This window comes from Mastomys coucha, unplaced genomic scaffold (genome assembly GCF_008632895.1).
Source record: "Mastomys coucha isolate ucsf_1 unplaced genomic scaffold, UCSF_Mcou_1 pScaffold23, whole genome shotgun sequence".
NCBI lineage: Eukaryota > Metazoa > Chordata > Mammalia > Rodentia > Muridae > Mastomys > Mastomys coucha.
This window is the reverse complement of record NW_022196906.1, coordinates 3,047,134-3,056,783: the sequence shown is the minus strand read 5'-3', so window position 1 is coordinate 3,056,783 and position 9,650 is coordinate 3,047,134.

Sequence of the window (9,650 nt, the reverse complement as noted above, 5' to 3'; positions counted from 1 at the left end):
AAAAAAAAAAAAAAAAAAAAAAAACTGGGAAGACCATTATATGTTGGTCAACTACTCCTAAAAATAAAGCCTGCCTTGGAGTGGTTTATATAACCAGTGTCACTTGAGTGGAGAAAACAGCTTTCACTGTTTCAGCAGGTATTTAGTTCATAATGGGAAAAAATGGCACCTTGAACAAATGGTGCTGATTTAACAGGATATCTGCATGTAGAAGAGTACAAATAGATCCATATGTATCACCCTGCACAAAACTCAAGTCCAAGTGGATCAAGGACCTCAAAATGAAACTGGATATACAAAATATAATAGAAGAGAAAATGGAAATAGCATTGAATGCACTGATACAGGAGAGAATTTCTTGAATAGAATACGAATGGCTCAGGCTCTAAGATCAACAATTGATAAGTGGGACTTCATGGAAATGAAATGCTTCTCTGAGGCAAAAGACACTGCCAATAGGAAAAAATGCAGCCTGTGGATTGGGAAAGGATGTTGACCAACCCTACATCTGATAGAGGACTAAGAACTAAAATTTACAAAGAATTCCAGAAGGTAGACTACAACAAATGAAATAACCCAGTCATAAAATGGGCTACAAAGTTAAACAGAGATTCTCAACAGAGAAATCTCAAATGGCCAAAAAGCACTTAAAGAAATGTTCAGCAATAAAAAAGGAGACATAACAACAGAAACTGAGGAAATTCAAAAAAAATCATCAGATCCTACAACAAAATATACTTAACAAAACTGAAAAGTCTGGATGAAATGGACAATTTTCTAGACAGATACCAGGTACCAAAGTCAAATCAGGATCAGATAAACCATCTAAACAGTACCATAATACCTAAAGAAATAGAAGCAGTCATTAAGTCTTCCAACCAAAAAATTCCAGGACCAGATAGGTTTAGTGCAGAATTCTATCAGATCTTCAAAGAAGACCTAATACCAATACTCTTCAAACTATTCCACAAAATAGACACAGAAGGAATACTAAAAGCAGTAAGGTAAAAGGTCAAGTAACATACAAAGGCAAACCTATCAAAATTATACCAGACTTCTCAACAGAGTATCTAAAAGTCAGAAGATCCTGGGCAAATGACATACAGACACTAAGAGAACACAAATGCCAGCCCAGGAAATTATACCCAATAAAACTCTAAATTAACATAGATAGAGAAACCAAGATATTCCATGACAAAACCAAATTTACACAACATCTTTCCATAAATCCAGCCCTACAAAGGATAATAGATGGAAAACACCAACAGAAGGAGGGAAACTACACCCTAGAGAAGGCAAGAAATAATCTTCTCTCAAGAAACCTAAAAGAAGATAACCACACATAATTCCAACTCTAACAACAAAAATAACAAGAAGTAACAATCACTATTCCTTAACGTCTCTTAACATCAATGGACTCAATCCACAATAAAGACATAGACCAACAGACTAGATACATATACAGGACCCAGCATTTTGCTTCATACAGGAAATGCACCTCAGTGTCAAAAACAAACACTACCTCAGAGTATAGGTCTGGAAGACAATTTTCCAAGCAAACGGTCCCAAGAAACAAGCTGGAATAGCCTTCTAATAGTGAATAAAATCACCTTTCAACCAAAAGTTATAGAGGATAAGGAAGAACACTTCATACTCATCAAACGAAAAATCTACCAAGAAGAACTCTCACATTCTGAACATCTCTGCTTCAAATGCAAGGGTACCCACATTCATTAAAAAAAAAAAAAACTCTACTAAAGCTCAAAGCACACATTGCACTTTACACAATAATAGTGGGAACCTTCAACACTCATCAATGGACAGATCTTTGAAACAGAAACTAAACAGAGAACATTGAAATTAACAAAAGTTATGGACCAAATAGATTTAATAGATACCTATAGAACATTTCATCCTAAAACAAAAGCATATACCTTCTTTGCAGCACCTCATGATATCTTCTACAAAATTGACCATATAATTGGTCACAAAACAGGCCTTAACAGATACAAGAAGATTGAAATAATCCCTTGCATCCTATCAGACCACCACGGCTGGTCTTCAAAAACAATGCAAAGTCCATATACACATGGAAACTGAACAATGCTCTACTCGATGATAACTTGGTCAAAGAAGAAATAAGTAAATTAAAGACTTTTGAGAAGTTAATGAAAATGAAGGCACATCATACCCAAACTTATGGGACACAGTGCTAAGAGGAAAACTCATAGCTCTGAGGGCCTCCAGAAAGAAAATGGAGACAGCTTACACTAACTAGCTGCTTAACAGCACACCTGAAGCTCTAGAACAAAAAGAAGTAAATATACCCAAGAGGAGTAGACAGACGGCAGGAAATAATTAAACTCAGGGCCGAAATCAACCAAGTAGAGACAAAAAGAACTATACAAAGAAGCAACAAAACCAGGAGCTGGTTCTTTGAGAAAATCTTTTCTCTCTCTTTATTCCTTTCTTTCTTTCTTTCTTTTTTCTTTCTCTCTTTCTTTGTTTTTTAATCAAATATAGTCTAACAGGAGTCAAACTGAAAAAGGAAAATTCAGTTGAGGAAATGTCTCCATCATATTGTCTCATAGATCATTGGGTATTTTCTTGACTGATAATTTACTATTGCAAATACCATCCTTGAACAACTTGAATAAGAAATCAGTCTGCAAAAGGTAGTAATTCTACTCCTTCATGACTTTTTCTTTAGTGACTGCCTCCAAGTTCATGTTTGATTTTCTGTCTTCACTATCATTCATATTGTACAGTAAGATATAAGATGAAATAAACTTTTCTCTCAGAAAAAACACTCCAGAGGACCAAATAACCTTATTTTAAAAATGGGGTATAGAGCTAAACAAAGAATTCTCAACTGAGGAATATCAAATGACTGAGAAGCACCTAAAGAAATGTTCAACATCCTTAGTCATCAGGGAAATGCAAATCAAAACAACCCTAAGAGTCCATCTCACACCAGTCAGAATGGCTAAGATCAACTACTCAAGTGGCAGCAGATGCTGGCAAGGTTGTGGAGAAAGAGGAATACTCCTCCATTGTTGGTGGGATTGCTAGCTGGCACAACCACTCTGGAAATCAGTCTAGTGGTTCCTCAGAAAATTGGACATAGTATTACCTGAGAACCCAGCTGTACAACTCCTGGGCATATACCCAAAAGATTCTCCAACATATAACAAGGACACATGATCCACTATGTTCACATCAGCCTTATTGTATAATAGCCAGAAACTGGAAAGAAACCGGATGTCTCTGAACAGAAGAATGGATACAGAAAATATGGTACATTTACACAGTGGAGTACTACTCAGCTATTAAAAACAATAACTTCACAAAATTCTTATACAAGTGGATGAAACTATAAAATATCATCCTGAGTGAGGTAACTCAGTCACAAAAGAACATACATGGTATGCACTCACTGATAAGTGGATATTAGTCCAAAAGCTCGGAATACCCAAGATACAATTCACAGACCACATGAAGCTCAAGAAGAAGGAAGACCAAAGTGTGGATACTTCAGTCCTTCTTAGAAGGGGGAACAAAATACCCATGGAAAAAGATAGAGACAAAGTGTGGAGTAGAGACTGAAGGAAAGGCAATTCTGAGAATGTCCTATATACAGTCACCAAACCAAGATACTATTATGAATGCCAAGAAGTACTTGCTGACAAGAACCTGATACAGCTGTCTCCTGAGAGTCTCTGCCAGAGCCTGACAAGTACAGAGGCAGATGCTGGCAGCCAACCATTGGACTGAGCATGGTGTCCTCAATGAAGGAGTTAGAGAAAGGACTGAAGGAGCTAAATGAGTTTGCACCCCATAGGAAGAACTTCATTATCAACCAACCAGACACCCTGGAGCTCCCAGGGACTAAACTACTGACCGAAGAGTACACACAGTGGGACTCATGGCTCCAGCTGCATATGTAGCCTTGTCTGGCATCAATGGGAGGAGAAGCCCTTGGTCCTGTGAAGGCTCAATGCCCCAGTGTATGGGAATGCCAGGGTAAGGAGGCAGGAGTGGGTAAGTGGGTGAGGAAACACCTTCATAGAAGCAGGGGGAAGGTGGATGTGATAGGGGGTTTTCAGAGAGGAAACCAGGAAAGGAAATGTACATTTGAAATGTAAATAAAGAAAATATCTAGTTAAATTTTTCAAAAACAAAAATTCAAGCAGTTGCACTCTGGAAATCAATCTGGTAGTTTTTTTCAAAAAATTGGGAGTAGCTCTACCTGAAGACCAGATGTACTACTGCTGGACACATACCCAGAAGATTCTCAACCACACACAAGTTGTAGCTACTTGTATTATGAATGCCAATTATGTTCCCCCAAAAGCCATTTGCAAGAGGGTGTGTGAAAGTAGCTTCTGGGAACCTTCTCCTGTTGGTTCTGATTGGTAAATAAAGATGCCAGCAGCCAATAGCTGGGGAGGACAGACAGAGGCAGGATTTTAGGATTTCCCAGGTTTGGGACCCACAGGAGGAAAAATGAGAGAGATGCCATGTGTAAGAAGAATGCAGGTCAGAGACAGAGCCACCATGTAAAGGAGCCAAGAGAGCAGAGCCCAGAGGGATGCTCAATTGGGTCAGAAGTTGCCAAGCTGGAACACATAAATTAGTAAGTAGTAATTCAGAATTATCAGCAGAAGGTAGATTCTCGAAGTGGGGGTGGGGGGCTAGGCAGCTGCCCAGCTATTGCGCTGCATGAGACATATTAAAATATAAAGGTTGTATGTGTATCTTTCATTCAGGAACATAGACAATTGAGGCAAAAAGTAACCCCACAAGCTCCACTCCCAGGCACTCTAATACGCCCATGAGCAGAGGATCAGAGGTGAGGAGGATGCATCATCTGTCTCAAAGCAGGAAGTAACTGGGACCAGCAGGCCCCAAGCATGAGAAACTCCACCAGCCCGGTGACACGGGTTCCTTCCAGTCTGTCTGGGCCTGTGTTCTGAGGAGACCTTGGGCACAAATTTTGTAGCCAGTCCCACAACAGCCAGAGGAACCTCCACTCCGCGGAGCTCTAAAGGACCCAGGATCACAGGATCCGAGAACCACAGGATCACAGAGACAGCTTGAATCTGAGGAGTTCTGACACAAACAGGGTCACAGGAAGGACAAGTCCCAGTCAGATTTAGCCAGGGCGGGTAGCACTAGAGATAACCAGATGGCGGGGGGGGGGCAAGCATAAGAAAATATGCAACAGAAAGCAAGGTTACTTGGCACCATCAGAACCCAATTCTCCCACCATAGCAAGTCCTGGACACACCATCACACTGGAAAAGCAAGATTCAGATCTAAAATCACTCCTCATGATGATGATACAGGTCGTTAAGAAGGACATAAACACTCCCTCAAAGAAATACAGGAGAACACAGGTAAGCAGCTAGAAGCCCTTCAAGAGGAAACACAAAAATCCCTTAAAGAACTATAGGAAAACACAATGAAACAGGTGAAAGAAATGAACAAAACCATCCAGAATCTAAAATTGGAAATAGAAACAATAAAGAAATCACAAAGAAAACAACCCTGGAGATACAAAACCTAGGAAAGAAATCAGGAGCCATAGATGCAAACATCACCAACAGAATACAAGAGATACAAGAGAGAATCTCAGGGACAGAAGACACCATAGAAAACATTGACACAGCAGTCAAAGAAGACACAAAATGCAAAAAGATCCTAACCCAAAACATCCAGAAAATCCAGGACAAATTGAGAAGGCCAAACCTAAGAATAATAGGCATAGAAGACAGTGAAGACTCCCAACTTAAAGGGTCAATAAATATCTTCAACAAAATTATACAAGAAAACTTCCCTAACCTAAAGAAAGAGATGCCCATGAACATATAAGAAGCTTACAGAACTACAAATAGACTAGACCAGAAAAGAAATTCCTCCTGTCACATAATAATCAAAACACAAAATGAATTAAACAAAGAAGGAATTGTAAAAGCTGTAAGGGAAAAAGGTCAAGTAACATAAAGGCAGGCCTATCAGAATTACACCAGACTTCTCACCAGAGACTATGAAAGCTAGAAGATCCTGGGCAGATGCCATACAGACACTAAGAGAATACCAATACCAGCCCTGCGTACTATACCCAGCAAAACTCTCAATTACTATAGATGGAGAAAACATGATATTCCATGACAAAATGAAATTTACTCAGTATCTTTCCACAAATCCAGCCCTACAAAGGATAATTGATGGAAAACACCAACATAAGGAGCAAAACTATACCCTAGAAGAAGCAAGAAAGTAATCTTTCAACAAACCCACACAAACATAATTCCACCTCTAACAAAAATAACAGGAAGTAACAATCACTTTTTCTTAATATCTTAATATGAAAATTCATATTACCAACATATCCTAATTGATTGAAATCCAAAAATATGAGGAATTAGAAATTTGTTGGCTGTCATCCAGTGGTCTCTCAAATTTGGCAATTGGAGAAATAGGTCCAATATTGTACAATCCGTATACACTTTCTGCTTGTTTTTACCAGACAGTGTCTTGCTGTGTGCCACATAATGGTCTTGAAATCACGCTTCCCCTATCTTAGCCTCTCTATTAGTAGGATTGTTTATTTGATGTTTTTATACTATATTATGGTTTTCAGAACAACTTACATATTTCAAATATATTTATACAGCCAAAAGAAAATGGGAAGTAGCTTCTAAGAGAATAACAAAGAGTGAGACTGAATGCTTTGCTTGATGTTTGTAACTCTTGTATCAAGTTTGAAGAAGAGGACTTTATAAGTTACTCTTTCTCTGAGATGAATGCTTTTCAAAATCACCACAGCCAATGAACCAGACTCTTACCCTCACCTATTGTCTGTGCCACCCTCCAAGTAGAACCTTTGTTCACTGAAACAGTTGGTGAATGACTTCATGGGTAGACCATCCTAATACACGCACTATTTCTTAAATGAATGTTCTCTTTGGGCTGAGAATGAAGACAATCACACAAGTCAAATAGCTTTGACCATAGCAGGAAGTCTGTATCCCAAAATCGTGCCTTCAATTCACTCATTGGCGCAGCAGAGCTGTCAACTCTTAGCTTAACTATGATTGAGGTAATATCCTTTGGTGATGTGAGGGTCATTGAAGTACAGCCTTATTACAATGAACTCCAATGTCTAAAAATTGTTCTTATTTTGGGATTGTACCACAGTAAGAGCCAAGATTTTCAGCTCTACTAAATTTAAAACAAACAAACAAATGAAAATACTTTATGTATTTATATTCTAATACTATTAATATTAAAAATACTATTAGTGATGTATTATTTTAAAATATACAGTTAATATGTTTGCAGTTATTTAAAATTTATATTGAGAAAGATGTATGTATTTTAAGTATTGTAGACAAGCATCTACATAAGAATGTTCAATTGATTGTTGTTTTATATCAAATAATTTTTATAATGCTCATTTTTATTGTTACAATATTTTATAAATTTTAAAGAATACGGCAAAATAAAGAAAACAAAAGGTATTGCAGGTATTGAAGGGGTTCTCTGGGAGGAGTTGGGGTACAAAAGGGAAACAAGAATGTGATGTAATTCTATTTACTTAAAATATGTTTTTAAATGTTAACAACTTCAGGTAAATTGAAATCATGTATCTTTTCTCATAATGCAATAAAACTTAAATAAATAAAAAAAGAAACTACAAAAAAAGGTAACCCCACGCTGGGGTTTATTAATTAATACATTCTCCAAGAACACGTGTTCCACTATATTCATAGAAGCTTCCCTTATCATAGCCAGATACTAGAAACAACCCAGATATTCCTCAACTGAAGAATGGATACAGAAAACATGGTTCATTTATACAATGAAATACTGTTCACCTACTAAAAACAAGGACATCATGAATTTTGCAGGCAAATGTATGAAACTAGAAAATATCCTCCTGAGTAAGGCAAACCAAACCCAAAAGGACATGCATGGGATGTATTCACTATAATTGAATATTAGTCATAAATTACAGAATACCCATGATAGACCCTACAGACCCAGAAAAGTTAAAAAAGAAAGGTCCAAAAGAGAATGCTTGAATCACACTTAGAAAGGGGAGCAAAATAGTCATAAGAGGCAGAGGGAGTGAAGAAAATGGGTGGGGGAGGGGAAGAAGAGGGGACTAGGAGGTGGGTCAGTTATATGGAAAGACAAGAGAGAGGCTCAGAGGGCCAGGAGTGCAAATGGAAATCTGTGCTGCTGGGGGTCAGAGGGCTGGGGAGAATCTCTAGGAAGTCTCAGAGGCCTGAGGTGGGAAAAGTTCCCAGGAGTCAATGCGGGTGACCTTAGCAAAGATGCCTAACAGTGGGGGGCATGGAATGAGAAGAGGCCACCTCCTCTAGCCAGGCAGGACCCCCAGTGGAGGGATAAGGACACCAACCTACCCACAAAACCTTCCACCCAAATTTCGTCCTGTCTATAAGAAATGCAGGGACAAAGATGGAGCAGAGACTGAAAGAATGACCAACCAATAACAAGCCCAAATTGAGGCCCATCCCATGGGCAAGCACTAATCACTGACAGTATTAATTATCCTCTGTTATCCTTGCAGACAGAAGCCTAGCATAACTGTCCTCTGAAAGGCTCTACCCAGCAGCAGACTGAAACAGATGCAGATACCCACAGCCAAACACTGGACATAGGTTGGGGACTCTTATGGAAGATTTGGAGGAAGGATAGAAGGCCCTGAAGGGGTTGGGAATTCCACAGGAAAATCAACAGAGTCAACTAACCTGGGCCCCCTGGGAGATCTCAGAGACTGAGCCACCAACCAAAGAGCATATACAGGCTGGAATGAGGCCCCAGGTACATATGTAGCAGAAAGTCAGCTTAGTCTTCATGGCTGCCTTCTCTGGCCTCAGTGGGAGAGGATGTGCCTGATCTGGCAGAGACTTGATGTGCCAGGGTGGGGAGATATCCTGGGGAACCCTGCCCTCTCAGAGGAGAAGGGGAGGGGAGATGAGGGGAGGACTTCCGTGAGAGAGAGAACCAGGAGTGGGAGCAGCATCTGGGATGTAAATAAATTAATTAATTTTAAAAAATGGGGTGGAACAATTCAGTTGTTAACCTTTACCCTGGTGGCCAGGTTTTCATTCATTCATTCATTCATTCATTCGTTCGTTCATTCATTTTTTAATGTAATTAGATAAAATAGAAACTATCACATCAAAGTTGGACAAGAAAAATCAACACAAGTAAAAGATCCCAAGACAAGGCATAAGAATCAGGACTCAAAAATCCCATAAAAACATAAAATTAGAATATGTAATATATACACAGAAGACATGCTACAGACTTGTGCAGGCCCTGCGCTTCCTGTTCCAATCTCTGTGAGTTCCTAAACTTAGCTCATGCTGATGTAGAGGCCTTGTTTTCTTGGTGTCCTCCATCCCTCTGGCTCTTAGATTCTTTTCGCCTCCTATCCCATGGATTCTCTGAGCTCTGAGAGGAAAGATTTGATGGAGACAATCTATTTGAACTGAGCGTTCCAAGGAATCTCAGTCTCTGTGTAATGTCTGTCTGTGAGTCTCTGTATTTGTTCCCAGCTGCTGCAAGAGGAAATTTCTCTAATGGTGGGTGAACAGGGCACTAGTCTCTGA